The sequence below is a fragment of the Talpa europaea genome (genome assembly GCF_964194135.1).
Source record: "Talpa europaea genome assembly, chromosome: 12".
NCBI lineage: Eukaryota > Metazoa > Chordata > Mammalia > Eulipotyphla > Talpidae > Talpa > Talpa europaea.
The window spans coordinates 40351499-40367052 of record NC_140079.1 but is presented as its reverse complement, the minus strand read 5'-3'; the positions used below and the strand labels follow the sequence as shown (position 1 = coordinate 40367052).

At 44.4% G+C, this 15554-nt stretch overlaps 1 pseudogene across 1 annotated transcript; it reads right to left on the bottom strand.

Moving 5' to 3' along the window:
• Positions 1–245: 245 nt before the first annotated feature.
• Positions 246–4614, bottom strand: LOC311181509 (heterogeneous nuclear ribonucleoprotein A1-like; annotated as a pseudogene). The gene is made up of 3 exons: positions 4506–4614; positions 2143–2225; positions 246–1083 (listed from the first exon to the last, which is right to left on the bottom strand). The product of its transcript is annotated as a heterogeneous nuclear ribonucleoprotein A1-like (transcript).
• Positions 4615–15554: the final 10940 nt, after the last annotated feature.

Genomic DNA, 15554 nt, shown 5'->3' with positions numbered 1-15554 from the left:
ACATGTTATACAATTATTCAGAGATTGGTCCTCAAGTTTTTTGCCCTTACACATGAATTTTGTCTAAAACAACTCTTCTTTGTAGTACTGCATTTTGGTGAGTTCACAAATCTATTGTAACCTGTAGCTTCCCTGTTACTTCTCTGACTCTACTGTCTTGCTAAGCTTTGTTTCCTGGTAGTTAATTGAAACCTTCTGCCACAGCCACAGCTACTGCTGCTGGAACCACCATAGACACTTTGACTTTATGGTTTGGTGAAGTATTGCCCTCTACCACCTAAAGTTTCTTCCTTTCATGGGTCCAAAATTTGAAGACTGTTGTAATTGCCAAAATTATTGTAGCTTCCATCACCTCCAAAATTGCTTCCACTATCACCAAATCCATTATAACCATCCCCACTGCCACTATTTCCACCACCACCTGGCTGCCACCAAAGCCATCTGAACCACTGAAGTTTCCTCCATGACCATAGTTGTCATTTCCACCAAAACTACCATAAGGTTTCCAGAACCACTTTGATCTCTTTGGCTAGATGAAGCACTTGCCATCTCTTGCTTAGATTGGGCTTTCCTTACTTTATAGTGATGGCCATTCACAGTATTGTATTTCTGAATGACAATCTTGTCTATAGAATCATGGTCATCAAAGGTTACAAAAACAAAGCCTCTCTTCTTGCCAACTGCCTCGATCAGTCATGATTTCAATCACTTCAGTTTTCCCATACTACTAAAAATAATGTCTTAGTTGATCTTCAGTGTCTCCATCAGTGGCACCAGTGAAAGTCTTTTTTCACAGATATGCAGCCACCAGGTCTTTGAGACTCTTTTCTTGACATAGCCCTCTTTGGTTCTACAACTTTACATCCACCTCGTGTGGCCTTCCATTCATGGTTGCATCCACTTACCCCAAAGTGGCATCAGTGACGAACCCAAAGCCTCCAATCACTTGGTATTTGGATCTCCCATTACCACACAGTCCCTGAGCCTTCCCCACTGCTCAAAATGGCTTCTCAGACTCTCATCAGTTGTTTCAAAGTTTAAACCAGCGAAGATCTCCTGCAGCTCTTCTGGTTCCTCGGGGGACTCTCAGACATGGCGGCAGTGGAAGGGGAGACTTTTACCATGATTACTCAGTGTTTTCCACTGGCAAAAAAGAATAATCTATCGAATGTATCTAAAAAAAAATTTTTTTAAAGATTTATTTATGTATCTATACAAGCACTGGGTACAGTCAGAAGCACGGGTGGGTGAGAGAATTCACCAGAGTCAGTGCAGAAAACAGAACAGGCAGACTGACAAAATACACTGCTGAGGAGAGCAGCGGGAGCGGCAGGCGCGGTCTGTCGTGCCATGTGGGACCCTCGCAGGTGGCGGGGGATCAAACCGGCACTGCAGAGGCTGTGGGCAGCTTCGCAGCCCAGCGCTCAACCACTGCACCACCAGGGGAGGCCCTAAAAAAATGTTTTTTGAGGAAGATGACATTGTATCACATTTCTCATCAAAACAAACCTGATGGACTAGCCACCCAGAAATTAACACTGCTTTGTTTACAGGAATAATAAATATAACAATAATTGCTTAGATTTCATTCAGCACTATACAAGGTACTATTCTGTCTAAGCACTGATATCTAGGCACTATCGAGTGCCATTATCACTTCCACCTCCATTTTACAGATGAGGAACTTGGGCACAAACAGGCTAAGTAACTTATTTTTTCATAGGAGTTGCCATAGCTACTAACTTATCCTATAATAATAGGCATTTTCTTTGGCTTTAAAAATAAGATGAAAACAGAAGAGAAAAAGGTCTATTTGGCAAAAATATATATGTTTTTATAATCTTTTTTCCCTTTACTACCATCCCTTGAGTCTCCCTGTAGAGTAAGTAAAAAGTATCATGCTTTTTTTTGCCCTCCTGCCATTAGATTAAATGCATGCCTGTTGGTGGACACCTGGAATAGGGTGTGGGCATGCATAGGAGGGCACACCTGAGCCAAGAGACTGGGCATATAAGGCCAGGGCAGCCGAAGATGGTGCGGTGTGAAGTGCAGCGAAGTACGGCAGAGTACATCAAAGTACAGCGGAGAACATGAAAACAGTTAAAACACTGACACAGCTACTTGAACTGGTGATGAACCTACCCGGTTTGGGATGGTTGCATTACATTTGGCATAGTCAGCAGGACGGTTCAAAGCAGGACGGTTCAACGCAGATTCTTTGAAACCTGAGGAGGGATTGAGGGGAGGCCAACCACAGGCAGATGGTGCTTGGTGGCTGGCCTCCTCTCCCAGTCGGCACCTCCCCAGGAATGGCCAGAGGTAGATGGATCCCCGTTGCAGTTGGAACAGGCCCTAAGCGAAATAGAAGAGACCTTGGATAGATATAGTGCCCGCGAGGTGGCAGGGGCTGTGGGATGGGTGCTTCTCACAGCTCTGCGAGAGTCTAGACAGAAAGAATGATCCAGAATCTAGCAACTACATGAAGAGACATGGGAGCTGCAACAGTGTTTGAGGATTCTGGAAGAAGAAGTACAAAGAAACCAACTCACCTTCCGGGGCCCAGACTCCTTCTCAGGAGAGGAGAGGAAGGCTGGCCCTTTGCCCAAGTCTCATCTTGTAGTGGCAAACCAAACTGCAACTCTGGAGATGCCAGACTCTTCTGGAGAGGAGGAGGAGGGTGGTTCCATGCTCTGGGCTCACCCGGTGGTAACTCAGAAAATGAAGCGACTGTGGCCTATGGCCCCAGGGGGTCAGGCTGCTGGATCACTGCAAATGACAGCATTTACTATATGTCGACCACACACCCAGGTGGAACTGGTGGACTTGGGCAAACAGTTCCTCCAGAAACAAGTGGAACCCTTAGCAGTCTGGCTGCTACATTTGTGGGACTTGGGGGTGGATTATTTGTATGGCACAAGAGATGGAGAGACTGGCCACAGTGACCTTGCACCCATTCTGTAGAACAGCTGGGTATGGCCAGGGTGATCATACCCTGGTGGAAAGGATAATGGCTTCCATACAAATAGTATGGGCTGATGCAGGAGATGTGCTAGAGACATTGAACAAATGGCAGACATACACTTACACTGAGCTGGTACAGATACTTTGGGAATTGGGGATGTGACAGGCCATGTTCAATGTGAATACTCGTGGTCCTGACAAGTGTTTCACAGCAGGGATGAGAGATTTGGTATTAAAAAGTGCCCCCTCATCCGTATTTGGATCCCTCATGGCAATTCTAGCACCCTATGTGAATGTCAAATACACAACTTCACAACAATGATAGCTAGCTTGGGTGAAGTCAAGAGCTGGCGCTCTCAAACTCAGAAAGGAATACGGGTAGTTGTTGAACAGTCAAAAGGAATGACAAAGAGGGCAAGGAAGCCTCTTAAAATGACAGAACCTGTTAAAGTTACCCATAACCAAATGTGGACAGATTTAGTGAAAGCAGGTGTAGGTGAAATACACGTGAAGCTTAATGCATATTTGTTATAATTACGGAAGCAGCTGCAAGAAGGCCAGAGGTTCACACCCATGAGAAGGACTGCTGCTAAGGGGAAGCCTGGAAGCTTCAGGCCTCAGGCATGCGCCCTGCCCCTGGAAGGCCACTTGCTGCCAACCCTGGTCTCAGGAGATGGCCTGATCACTTTCAAATAGGGTGAGGGCCAAGGAACCCATCCACAGGGGATGGGCAGGGACCAGAGGCCACATGTGGATCTTGCCATCCACTGGTCCCCTTCTAACATGAAAAGAGTTTTGGCTTTGGTAGACACAGGAGCACAATGTACTCTGTTCAATGGAAATCCAGAAAAATTTCAGAGGTCTGCTTGTTACACTGACGGCTATGGAGGCCAGAGTGTCACGGTGACAGCAGTGAGACTACCCCTGGGGACTGGGCCATTACCCCCGAAGGAGTATAAAGTATATGTATCACCCATCCTGGTGTACATCCTGGGGATGGATGTACTACGTGGCTTATGGCTAGAGACCACAGCTGGAGAGGTTTGCCTTAGAATGCGTGTGTGGTAAAGGCAGTGGTGCAAGGACATTCTAAGCATCTGCCAGTCCCTAGGCAAGAGACTAATACTAATGCCATACAACTGCCTGTCCCTAGGCAAGAGACTAATACCAAGCAATATTGGCTTCCTGGAGGCCACAAGGAAATTATAGGCACAATATCAGAACTGGAGAAAGTGGGCATTGTGCATACTGCCCACAGCCCCTACAATTCACTGGTGTGGCCGGTGAAGAAGCCTGATGGCTCTTGGCACATGACAGTGGATTATTGTGAGTTAAAAAAGTAGATCCCCCCTTCATGCTGCAGTGCCTTCAGTGGCAGACTTAATGGATCGTCCAAGCCATGAGCTAGGTATGTTATCATTTTGTAGCTGATCTGGCTAATGCTTTTTTTTTTCTCAATAGATATAGCTCCAGAGAGTCAAGACCAGTTTGCCTTCACATGGGAAGGCTGGCAATGGGCATTTACTGTGCTCCCACCAGGATACCTGCATAGCCCTGCTCTGTGTCATGGGCTGGTGGCAGTCCTTTATAATGCTCTATGATCCCTGCAGCTTTGGAATTATAGGGAGTGTGAAATTTCCAGTCAACACCCATGTTCTTGGCCCACTGCTGCACTGGGCTCCTGTAAAATGAGTCCCTCGGTCGCTCTCCCCTACCAGTGGACTTCCATATGCAGCACACAGGCGTGCCAGTTTTGCCAAAACTGCCTTTTGGTCTGCCTGCAGAGCAGGATAAGCTGCCAATAACCCAGTAGCAGTGTTCACACAGGTGACCACATACTGTTGTCCATCAGAGCGAGGTAGTGGTCCAATGATGTCAATCTGCCAACATGTCAGGGGCACTTGCCCCTACAACACCAGGCCTGTGTATGCACAAGGTCTCAGGGGTAAGTCCTGGAACACACTGCACATTGTTCACAAATAGTCTGGACCTCCTCTAAAGTTGCAGGTAGATGCCAGGCATGCACAGTGGCCCACATTATCTTTTGCCCTGCATGGAGCAAGTGTCTGGGTAGCCACTGTACAACATCCTGCCCTGGAGCAGTTTCAAGCCATTGAACCCAGGCTAGGGTATCTGCTTCATCATTGCCTGTTGATGCCAATGGGGCATGTCCTGTGACATGATAAACAGACACCTGCTTCTGATGCACTAGAGCCCACAGATCTTTCCATAGGGCCTGATCCCACAATGACCAATGTACAGCTGTTCAGTCATTTAGATTTCATGTGGAAATCCACAGTGTCAGGCCCCTGTACACAGTCCAACTGTCAGTACAAATTACTAGAGGGGAAGGCTCATGGGCCACCGATCAGACTAGAGCATGAACCAGTTGAGCTAAGGGGGAACCACATTCTCAGGGTCATGTAAGGTTAACAGGAATCCAAGCTTGTATCTATTGTTTAATAGGGAAGATAGAATGATTGTGAAGATACTGATTGTCAATACAGGGGGTGATCAGTGTGGCAGCTGGAAAAGTAATACTATCACCAGAGAAGGGTTGTAGAGAAGGGTTAACAAGGATAGGGACAGGCGGTACACACTCGGGTAAAACTGAAAGTATCTGTAAAATCCCATAGAAATTTACCTCAAGTGAACTGGGCTGGGCCATGGCATAAGACATGGGGGAAGTATGGAGTAGCTTCTCTCCAAATTTTTGTCTTAAGAGGAGAGCATATAGAATGGTTGTTGCAGCAAAGTTTTAAGACAGGACTGGCAAAGCCTGGATTCCATAAAGGATAGGAGTGCTGGTAAAAATAGGGAAGAGTCCAATTCCAGGTCTTACCCTGCCATGTTCTGTTTTTATCCATAACTAGGAGACCTTGTGGACCCCAATTTTGTAGGGAGCAAGTTTTATTAAATAAAGCAGTCTCTGAACAGAAGGTAAATCTGCAAACTTCCCAGTGGAATTCATTGTTGACGTGCTCCACTTGTGTTCATGGTCGATGGCAAATAGGAATCAGAGGGTCTTGGAGGGGGTCAAAATTAAGTTTGGGGCCAAACCTTCCTATTGTCACTGTGCATAGAAAATGCTGATGATGGGTATAAGCAATCTGAGATTTATTGGGCAGAGCTTGAACTAAACTATATACCATTGTGAGGACACAGGGGCACAGTAAATATCAAAGGATAAAGTCAAACATAAGGGCTGTCCTGGCCTAGGAATGGTCCAAGGGGAAGTAAGAGTTTGAGTGGGGTATTCAGTTAAAGAACTTGGGATCTCTGGCCCACCTATGTGAAGGGAGTCAGATCTAATGGGGATTCTGGGTTCCCCCAGCCAAAAACATGAAAGACAGGGGGATTAGTAACATCTGCCCATTTTACCTGAGCCTCAACAATAGGAATGAAAAGCAGGAGCAGAAGAAGAGTTCCCAATGAGGAGTAATCTGTAATGCAAAAAGAGAGCCAGAAATATATTTTCAGAGGTGCAGGGTACTTCCTGTTTGGTGAGCAGATTTTCAGTATCAGTGGTTAGGCATTTGGTGTGTCCCCAGCTGAGTTTTTATGCTCACACTTGCAAGAAGACTGGTCAAACTTCGACTGAGATGTCATTGTTATCATCTTGAGCTGGGGAATGGGGTTTTTGAGTCTGTTGTGCCAACTCATGGTAATGTTTGATGCACCTTGCTGGGATCCACTGGATGCCCTGGGGAGACATAACAGCAGCATACCCTCTCCCCCATGTGATCAAGGGGACTGGTCCTTGCCAGACTGGATTTTGGGGAGTCTTATATAAAACTAAGGGTCTTTCCTTTGATGGAGTCATGAAGTGATTCTGGATAGGAGTATCTTAAATAGAATTTCATGTGGTTAATTGTAAATGATTTAATGTATATAGAGCCTTATACAACTGCATCTGGGGTGTGTGCAGAGGAGCTGAGTCACCCCCTTTTTGTTTCTGGAGAAAAAGTTTAAGCCATTAGTTCTTTTGACAATGGCCTGACTTGTAGGGTTATAGAGAATACCAGTGACATGGGAAATGCCCCAGGTACGAAGGAAAGAAGTGAAAGTGCGAGACATGTAATCAGGGCCATTGTTTTAATGCAGAGGGGGTGGCCCATGATTGCAAAGCAGGAGAGAAGGTGATGAATAACATGGACAGCCTGTTTGCCAGAATGAGCAGTGGCCCATATGAAACCAAAAATGTATCAATAGACACGTGGATGTAGGCCAATCTGTGGAATGATGAATAATGAGTACAGTCCATTTGCCAAAGTTCATTGGAGTGTAGGCCCCTTTGGGTTGACACCAGAAGGAAAAGTTGGACCAGAATGCTGACAAATGGACGGGAATGTACTATATCATGGCCTGGGAAAGAGGGATGGTGAATGAGGGAGAAAGACTGCAAGCACTCTGATGAAAATATGAATGGCAAGTTGTGGAATCTGATAAGACATTGAAGTCTGAAAGAGTGGCATCAGCAACTGAATTGGCCTAGAGAAAGTGCCCTGGGGAGGCCGGAGTAATAAGGAGGGGGTAAGAACAGCACCTAGAAGAGAATGTAGAGAAATAAAAGAGGAGAGAAGGTCATCATCAATATTGGAATTGAGTAGAGTGGCAGAGATGTCATGTACCAGGTTAGTATCATAAAGAGAATTTGAAATAATATTGAGTGGTTGTGAGGGAAAGGAGCAGATTGCAAGAAGGAGGGAAGCCAGGTCAGACCACTGTGCTGATTTGCAGGGAGCAGTAAAGGAAGTTTTCTAGGTGTTGTGACTTTGCTAGGCAACTACTCCTTGGCCGTTAGTGTGGACCTGTCAGTGAAGAGGGTGAGTGCCTGTGGGATTGGAGAGGAACATAAAATATGCTGAGCCTGTAAAGAAAGTAATTGTAAGGTCTGATTGCATCTATGGTGGTGGTGGGGGAACGAGTAGATAAAATTGCCTGCAAAATCCTGGGAGGCAATTTGAAAAGGTTCAAATTGTTGTAAAAGGCATTCAACGTCAGTTTTGGGCAGGCCTATATTTACAGAGACAGGGTCATATACTGAGAGTTGTTGGCAACAAGCATGTCCTTTTTGAATGAGATAAGGCGTTGGGATAAATAAGTGGCTATTTGAAGTTTAGGCTGTGAAGGAAAGACTAGCCATTCAATTCAATACGGGTGGATTACTCAGTTGTCCAATTAATGCAGTAGGAGAGTGAGGGATATTTAAAATAAAAAGAGAAAGACCCATGGTAGGATCAAGTTTGTCCAGGCAGGCCTTTCAAGGCAAGTTCGAGAAATTGTAATTGGCATTTGTGCCTGAGGGGAAAGAGTTCCAAGGGGATCTGAGGAGCTGGGTTGTCATCATCTTTTGTAGGGTAAGTATCAGGCTTTTCTTCCCTCCTGCCATTAGGATTGATGATGGATCCTTGTGGTCCTGAATGCATGCCTGATGGCAGGCACCTGGAGTAGGGTGTGGGCATCTGTAGGTGGGTACACCTGGGCTGAGAGACTGGGCTTATAAGGGCAGCGTCATGGGGACACAGCAGAACAGCAGAACGAAAGGAGCAGAGGGATTGAAGCAGAGGCCAGGAGAGAACACTGGAGAGCCCAGGAAGAGTGAAGACTCCCCAGGGGCTGGGAGGCCTGCCAGCCTCCCAGCTCCCCGGCACCCCTGCCTGCCATGTACCTGGTAAATCCTAATAAAAGCCTGAAAAAGTCACTGCAGGCTCCAGGACTCTCCTCTTTTACCCTGTCTGCTTGGGTCAGAGAGTTGCTGCTCTGTGGCCTTCCTGCTGCTACAACCTTTAAGGAGATCAAAAAGAACTGATAAAGTATAGGTGAGGATGCCTAGGGCAGGCCAAGCCAATTAATACAACCCAGAAACTGTTGGAGGGAGCAAAAGGACAGAACAAGGGGAATGCGTAGGCAGGCATCTTAGGCACAACTTGTGAAAGTAACAATTTATATCCTAAATATTAGTAAGGTGTGGTTGTTTGAATTTTGTCTGGTGCAATCACCAGTCCCACCTGGTGCAGTTGGGTAGCCATGTCCTGTAAGCAAGATTGCACTATGGAGGGAGTAGGGCTGCTATTAGAATATCATCCATGTAATGATAAATAACACACTGGGTAAAATGTTGATGGATAGGCTATAAGGCTGTAGTGACATAAAATTGACACATGGTGGGGCTATTCATCATACCCTGAGGAAGGAATTTACACTGATATCGACAAAGTGGCTGTCCATTGTTAAAAGTTGGGACAGAAGGGCCTCCCCCCCCCCCCCCAGCGGTGGCGCAGCGGTTGAGCGCTGGGTTGCGAAGGTGCCCGCAACCTCTGCAGTGCTGGTTCTATCCCCGGCTGCTCCCCGGCCACCAGAGGAGGGTCCCACATGGCGCACAGACCTCTCCTGCGGCCTGTTGCTCCCCTCAGCAGTGTGCTTCGGTCCTTCTGCCTTCTCTGCTCCCCCCTCTGGCTCTGGTGAATTCTCTCGCCCTCCTGTGCTTCTGACTGTGCCCAGTGCTTGCATAGATAAAGAAAAATAAATAAATAAATAAATAAATCTTAAAAACCAAAATAAAACAAAACAAAAAAACCCAGAAATTATAAAAAAAAAGTTGGGACAGAAAAGGCAAATTTTTCCTTATCTGGGTGAAAGGGAATGGTAAAGAAACAATCTTTGAGATCAATAACATTGAGGGAATATGTAAAGGGTATCACAGGATTTGGGGACCCATGGGTTACATTAATAGCCTATAAGTCATGCAAGAGTCTCCATTTACCTGACTTTTTGGGAATGCAAAAAATGACTGTATTCCAAGGACTATGTGAGGCCTCAATGTGCCCAAGATCTAGTTGTTCATCAGTTAAAAGTTGGAGCTGATGTAATTTTTCCCCTTTAATGGGCCACTGTTCCACCCAATGGGGGGGGGGGTGCAGTATTTTCATAAGCCACTTGTAGGGTAAGAACATTTTTGTTTCACTATTGTCAACTTGGTGGGAAATTGCAGTTTGGAGTCTGTCAATAAAGATCATTTAAGGTTCAGAGGCTCCCTGAGTGATGGTAATGAAGGAGCCAGTTGGAGTAGTTTGGTCGGGTACACGAGACCATGTGTGAGTGGCTGCATCTGATACTTGAGAGAAAACACTGGCATCTAAAACAATTTGGTCTTGTATTGATGAATATGATCCTTCACCCAGTAACATGTCTAAGTCAGTAGATATATTGTTAGCTAAATTTTGTCTGGCCTGGATTTGAAGGTAGTCCCTAACCTCCTGAAACCAGAAAGTATTTTGAGGTTGTCAGGCTGGTTTTAATAAAATTTTCCAATCCCAGAGAGTCATTTCATAATTGCCTGCTATCCCTCTTCACCATTCCTTGTGTTTAGAATCTGGAGATGCCATTTTCCTTTTTTCCTTTATGCTACTCCTAAATTCTTTTAAGGAGTTGATATGGGTTTGGGATCAACATGGCGGCGAGGAAACGGTGCGAGTAAGACCTCCCATAAAAAAAAGTTAATAGGGAGGAAAAGTGGCAGGCCCTTGTGAGAACTGGGACATGGAAGATAAACGGGCAACTCTGGCAAACTGCCCGAAGAAGAAAGGTGCCATAAAAGAGGACTAGAAGGGAGGAAAGCTCAGAACCCTGCTACACTCCTCCAACCACAAAGTGGGCACTCTCCGACCAACAGAAAGGAGGAAAAAAAAAAACTAAAACAACCAACAAGATCAAACTACGCATCAAGTGGGACTGTGAGTGGAAAGGAACTATTTCAGCCACCGCACCCTGTGAACTGGAACTGTGGAGAACCGTGCAAGAATCACTGCTGGGGAGGTGAGTGAACGGCTCCAGGTGCCATTAGAAAAAAACAAAGACTCCCAGGAGACCTACAAATAGCCCAAGGCCAGCCTGTAAGCTTATGCGGAAAAGCATACTGGGATCCTGGTTGCCCAGGTCCCCCCACCTGCGACCTAGGATTGCGGGGAGATGCACAGGAGCCCTCACTGAGGTGAATGTCCCGTAGAGTAATCAAAAACCAGGCGCCTGGACACAGGGGCGGGGTGCAAAGGGCACCATTTCTGCGGACACTGAACTGGGCTACATCCCACGTCCTGGACTGAGGGCTTTGGAACTGAGACCCAGGGCACGAAATTTGGGGCATGGGATACCCACGACGGTGGGGCACAGGGCAGACACAGCACCCCCATGCCGTTGAGGCACTCCACGCCACTCCCACTCTGTTCCCATTGGCCCCACTGGGTAAAAAAAAATAGTTCCCAAAGGACACTAGGAATGATCTCTGGTGCCACCTAGTGACCAGAAAAAAATCACCAACACCCTATAGTTGGAAACCAGGGATCCCAAAAACACCCTCAGATGATGAGAGAGGGGGGCCACGCAAACGGGGGTAAGAAGGGAAATAAGGCATGGAGCAAGATCCAAACCTGGAACTGAAAGCCAGGCACAGCATTCGGGGCATGGGATGTGCCATAGCAGCGGGTACTGCACAGGGTGACAGCCAGCATTTTTTTTTTTTATTATTTGAATTTTATTTTTATATTCCCCATACAATTATAGCCCCCTTATTTTGACCCCAAGTCCTCCTTTCCCTGTCCCCCAGGCCCCACAGAGTGTCTCTGGTTCATAGTTGTTTGTTGATTTTGATATTTTCTTTCTTATAGTTATTCTTTTTCCTGGTCCCTTATTTAAGTTTTCTAGATTCCTGCTATGAGTGAGACCATCCGGTATTTTTCTTTTTCTTTCTGACTTATTTCACTGATAATGATCCCTTCCAGCGCCATCCATGTTGCTGCAAATTGCATGTGTTTATCTTTTTTGATTGCTGAGTAATATTCCATGGTGTATATGTACCTCATCTTATCGATCCAGTCATCTATTTTTGGGCATTTGGGCTGTTTCCAAAGCTTAGCTATTGTAAATAGTGCTGCTATAAACATAGGGGTGCAGGTGCTCTTTGGAATTGATGTTTCTGTGTCCTTTGGGTAAATAACTAGGAGTGGAATTGCTGGATCATATGGAAGCTCTATGTTTAGTAGGTCCAGAAATCTCCACACAGCTCTCCATAGTGGTTGGACCAGTTTGCACTCCCACCAACAGTGTAGGAGAGTTCCTTTTTCTCCACACCCTCGCCAACATTTGTTGTTGCTAGTTTTTTTAATATGTGCCCTTCTCACTGGTGTAAGATGGTATCTCATGGTAGTTTTGATTTGCATTTCCCTGATTACAAGTGATGTTGAACATTTTTTCATATGTCTGTTCGACACTTGCATTTCCTCTTCAGAGAAGTTTCTTTTTAGCTCTTCTGCCCATTTTTTGAGTAGATTATTTTCATTGTTTTTGTTGAGTCTCATCAGCTCTTTGTAGATTTTTGTGATCAGTCCTTTATCATTGGTGTTGTGTGAAAAAATGTTCTCCCAGTCAGTGGGATTTATCTTTGTTTTTGTTGTCTCTTTTGCTGTGCAGAAGCTCTTTAATTTGATGTAGTCCCAGCTGTTTGTCTTTGTCTTCACTATCACTGCTTTGGGTGATGTGTCTGTAAAGATGTCTTTGAGGTGCATATCATGTAGTGTTTTGCCTATATTTCCTTCTATGTATTTTATGGTTTCAGGTCTTATGTCTAGTTCTTTAATCCATTTTGAGTTGGTTTTTGTGCATGGTGTTAAGTAGTAGTCAAGCTTCATTCTTTTGCATGTAGCGACCCAGTTTTCCCAGCACCATTTATTGAACAAACTTTCTTTGCTCCAATGCATATTCTTTGTTCCTTTGTCAAAGGTTAGTTGACCATAAATCTGTGGGTTTATTTCTGGATTTTCTATTCAATTCCATTGGTCTGTGTGTCTGTTCTTGTTCCAATACCATGCAGTTTTTTTTTATTTCAGATTTTTAATTAATTAATTAAATTTTTTTTTTTACCATGCAGTTTTGATGATTATGGCTTTGTAGTATAGTTTGAAGTCTGGGCATGTGATACCTCCATTCCCCCCTTTTTTTTTTAAACAAATATTGGGAATCTCAGGTTGAATTCTTTTTTTTTTTAGATTTATTTATTTATTTGTTTGTTTATTTATACAAACACTGGGTACAGTCAGAAGCACGGGAGGATGAGAGAATTCACCAGAGCCAGAGCAGGGAGCAGAGCAGGCAGAAGGACCGAAGTACATTGCTGAGGGGAGCAGCAGTCACCGCAGGAGAGGTCTGCACGCCATGTGGGACCCTACTCCTGTGGCCGGGGAGCAGCTGGGGATCGAACCTGGCGCTGCAGAGGCTGCGGGCAGCTTTGCAACCCAGCACTCAACCACTGCACCACCGGGGAGACCCTCCCTTCTTTTTTTTTAGGAGAGCTTTAGCTATTCGGGGTTTTTGGTGATTCCGTACGAATTTCATCAATAATTGTTCTATTTCTTTGAAGAATGACATTGAAATTTTGATTGGAATAGCATTGAATCTGTACATTGCTTTTGGTAGGATGGCCATTTTAATAATGTTTATTCTTCCAATCCATGAGCAGGGGATGTCTTTCCATTTCTTTGTGTCTTCTTCTATTTCTTTTAACAGTGTTTAATAGTTTTCTTTGTATAGGTCCTTTACCTCTTTTGTTAGATTTATTCCCAAGTATTTGATTTTTTTTTGTTTCTATAATAAAAGGGATGGTTTTTTTTATTTCTTCTTCTTCAGATTTATTGTTTGTGTATAGAAAGGCTACTGATTTTTGCGTGTTGATTTTGTATCCTGCCACTTTACTGAACTGACTGATTAGATGAATTAGTTTTTCTGTGGAGTTTTTGGGGTTCTCTATGTATATTATCATATCATCTGCAAATAGCGATAGTTTGACTTCTTCTTTTCCTATTTGGATTCCTTGTATGTCTTTCTCTTGTCTTATTGCTCCAGCTAGGACTTCCGGTATTATATTGAAAAGCAGTGGTGAGAGTGGACATCCTTGTCTTGTTCCAGGTCTTAATGGGAATGCTTTCAGCTTTTCACCATTGAGAATGATACTGGACAGCCAGCATTTTGGATCTGATAGCCCTGGAACTGAGACCTAGAGTGCAGAATTCAGGGCGTGGGATCCATACAGCTGTGGGCACAACACCAGGTAAACATGGGGCAGACACAGCACCCAGCTTGAATAAGAGCCCCTGTGTTGAGGTGCTCCCTCCGCCCCCCTCCACTACTCAGAAAACCACTGGGAAAAAGCACAGGTCAGCAAGTACGGGTCTCTGGCACCCCTTCATGACCAGAACTAAATCACCAACTAGCTGATTCCCTGTTGGAACTGAGTAAATACAGAGGGAGGGAAATGTAAGGAACTGAGCCCAGCAACACAGCATCAATACCCTGGTGGAGGTTTGGCCTACGAGTGCTGGTTTCAGTCTGGTAAACAGTTTCCGACACCCCTAAAGGGCACTCCAAAGAGATGCCTGCCAACACCAGTGGCACGACGTCCCAATGCATAGAACTAATTAGAAAGCAAACAACAGGGAGAAGAAAAAATATAAATAACCAAGCAAACCAGCAGGAGGACACACCACAAAAAGAAATACAGTCACCAGAGCTCAACAATGACATGGAAGAACTTCTCAGCCTATCAGATAGAGAATTAATAATTATCCTGATTAAAAAGCTGAAAGAAAGCAAAAAGGAAAAAAATGATTTGAGACAAATAATCACTGAACTGAAGAATGAAACTGAGACTTTAAGAAAGGAAATAAAAGAAACACAGGATATAAAAATGTTACTGGAGGAGATAAAGAACTCTGGGAAAAGCAATGAAAACAGAATTGATGAAATGGAAGAACAGATCAGTACTATTGAAGATACAGAAATAAAAAGCCAAAAGAGAAAAGGAGAGAGAAGTGCAAATGAAGCAGTATGAGGAGACTCTTAGACAATTATCAGACTCTGTGAAGAGAGGAAATGTAAGAGTTATAGGCATTCCAGAAGGTGAGGAGAGAGATAAAGGAACTGAGAAATAATTCAAGGAGATAACTGAAGAAAACTTCCCAAGCATGAAAAAGGAGATGAATATAGACATGCAAGAAGCGAGAAGAACTCCCAGTTACCATAATGAAAAGAAAACTACAGCAAGACACATAATAGTAAAACTTGCAGGAGTCCAAGAGAAGGAAAAAATAATGAAACTGGCAAGGGGGAAGAAACAGATAATTTATAAGGGAAAACCAATCAGGTTAACTTCGGACTTCTCTGAAGAAACATTACGGGCAAGAAGAGAATGGAGTAACATATTCAGCAAACTTCAACACAGCAAATGCCAACCAAGAATACTTTACCCTGCAAAGCTCTCCTTCTTCTACGAAGAAAAAATATGGACCTTCTCAGACAAACAGAAACTCCAGAAATTGATTACAACTAAACCTCCACTCCAAAAAATTCTACAAGAAGTCCTAAAGCAAAAACCAACAGAGGAATGAATAAGAAGAACAGAATAAAGCAAGGAATAAAATCACAAAAAAGACAAACAAAATGGCAAACACAGATGCCAGCATTTCAATATTAACTCTAACTGTAAATGGATTAAACTCATCAATAAAAAGACAGAGTAGCAGGCTGGATTAAAAAACAAAATC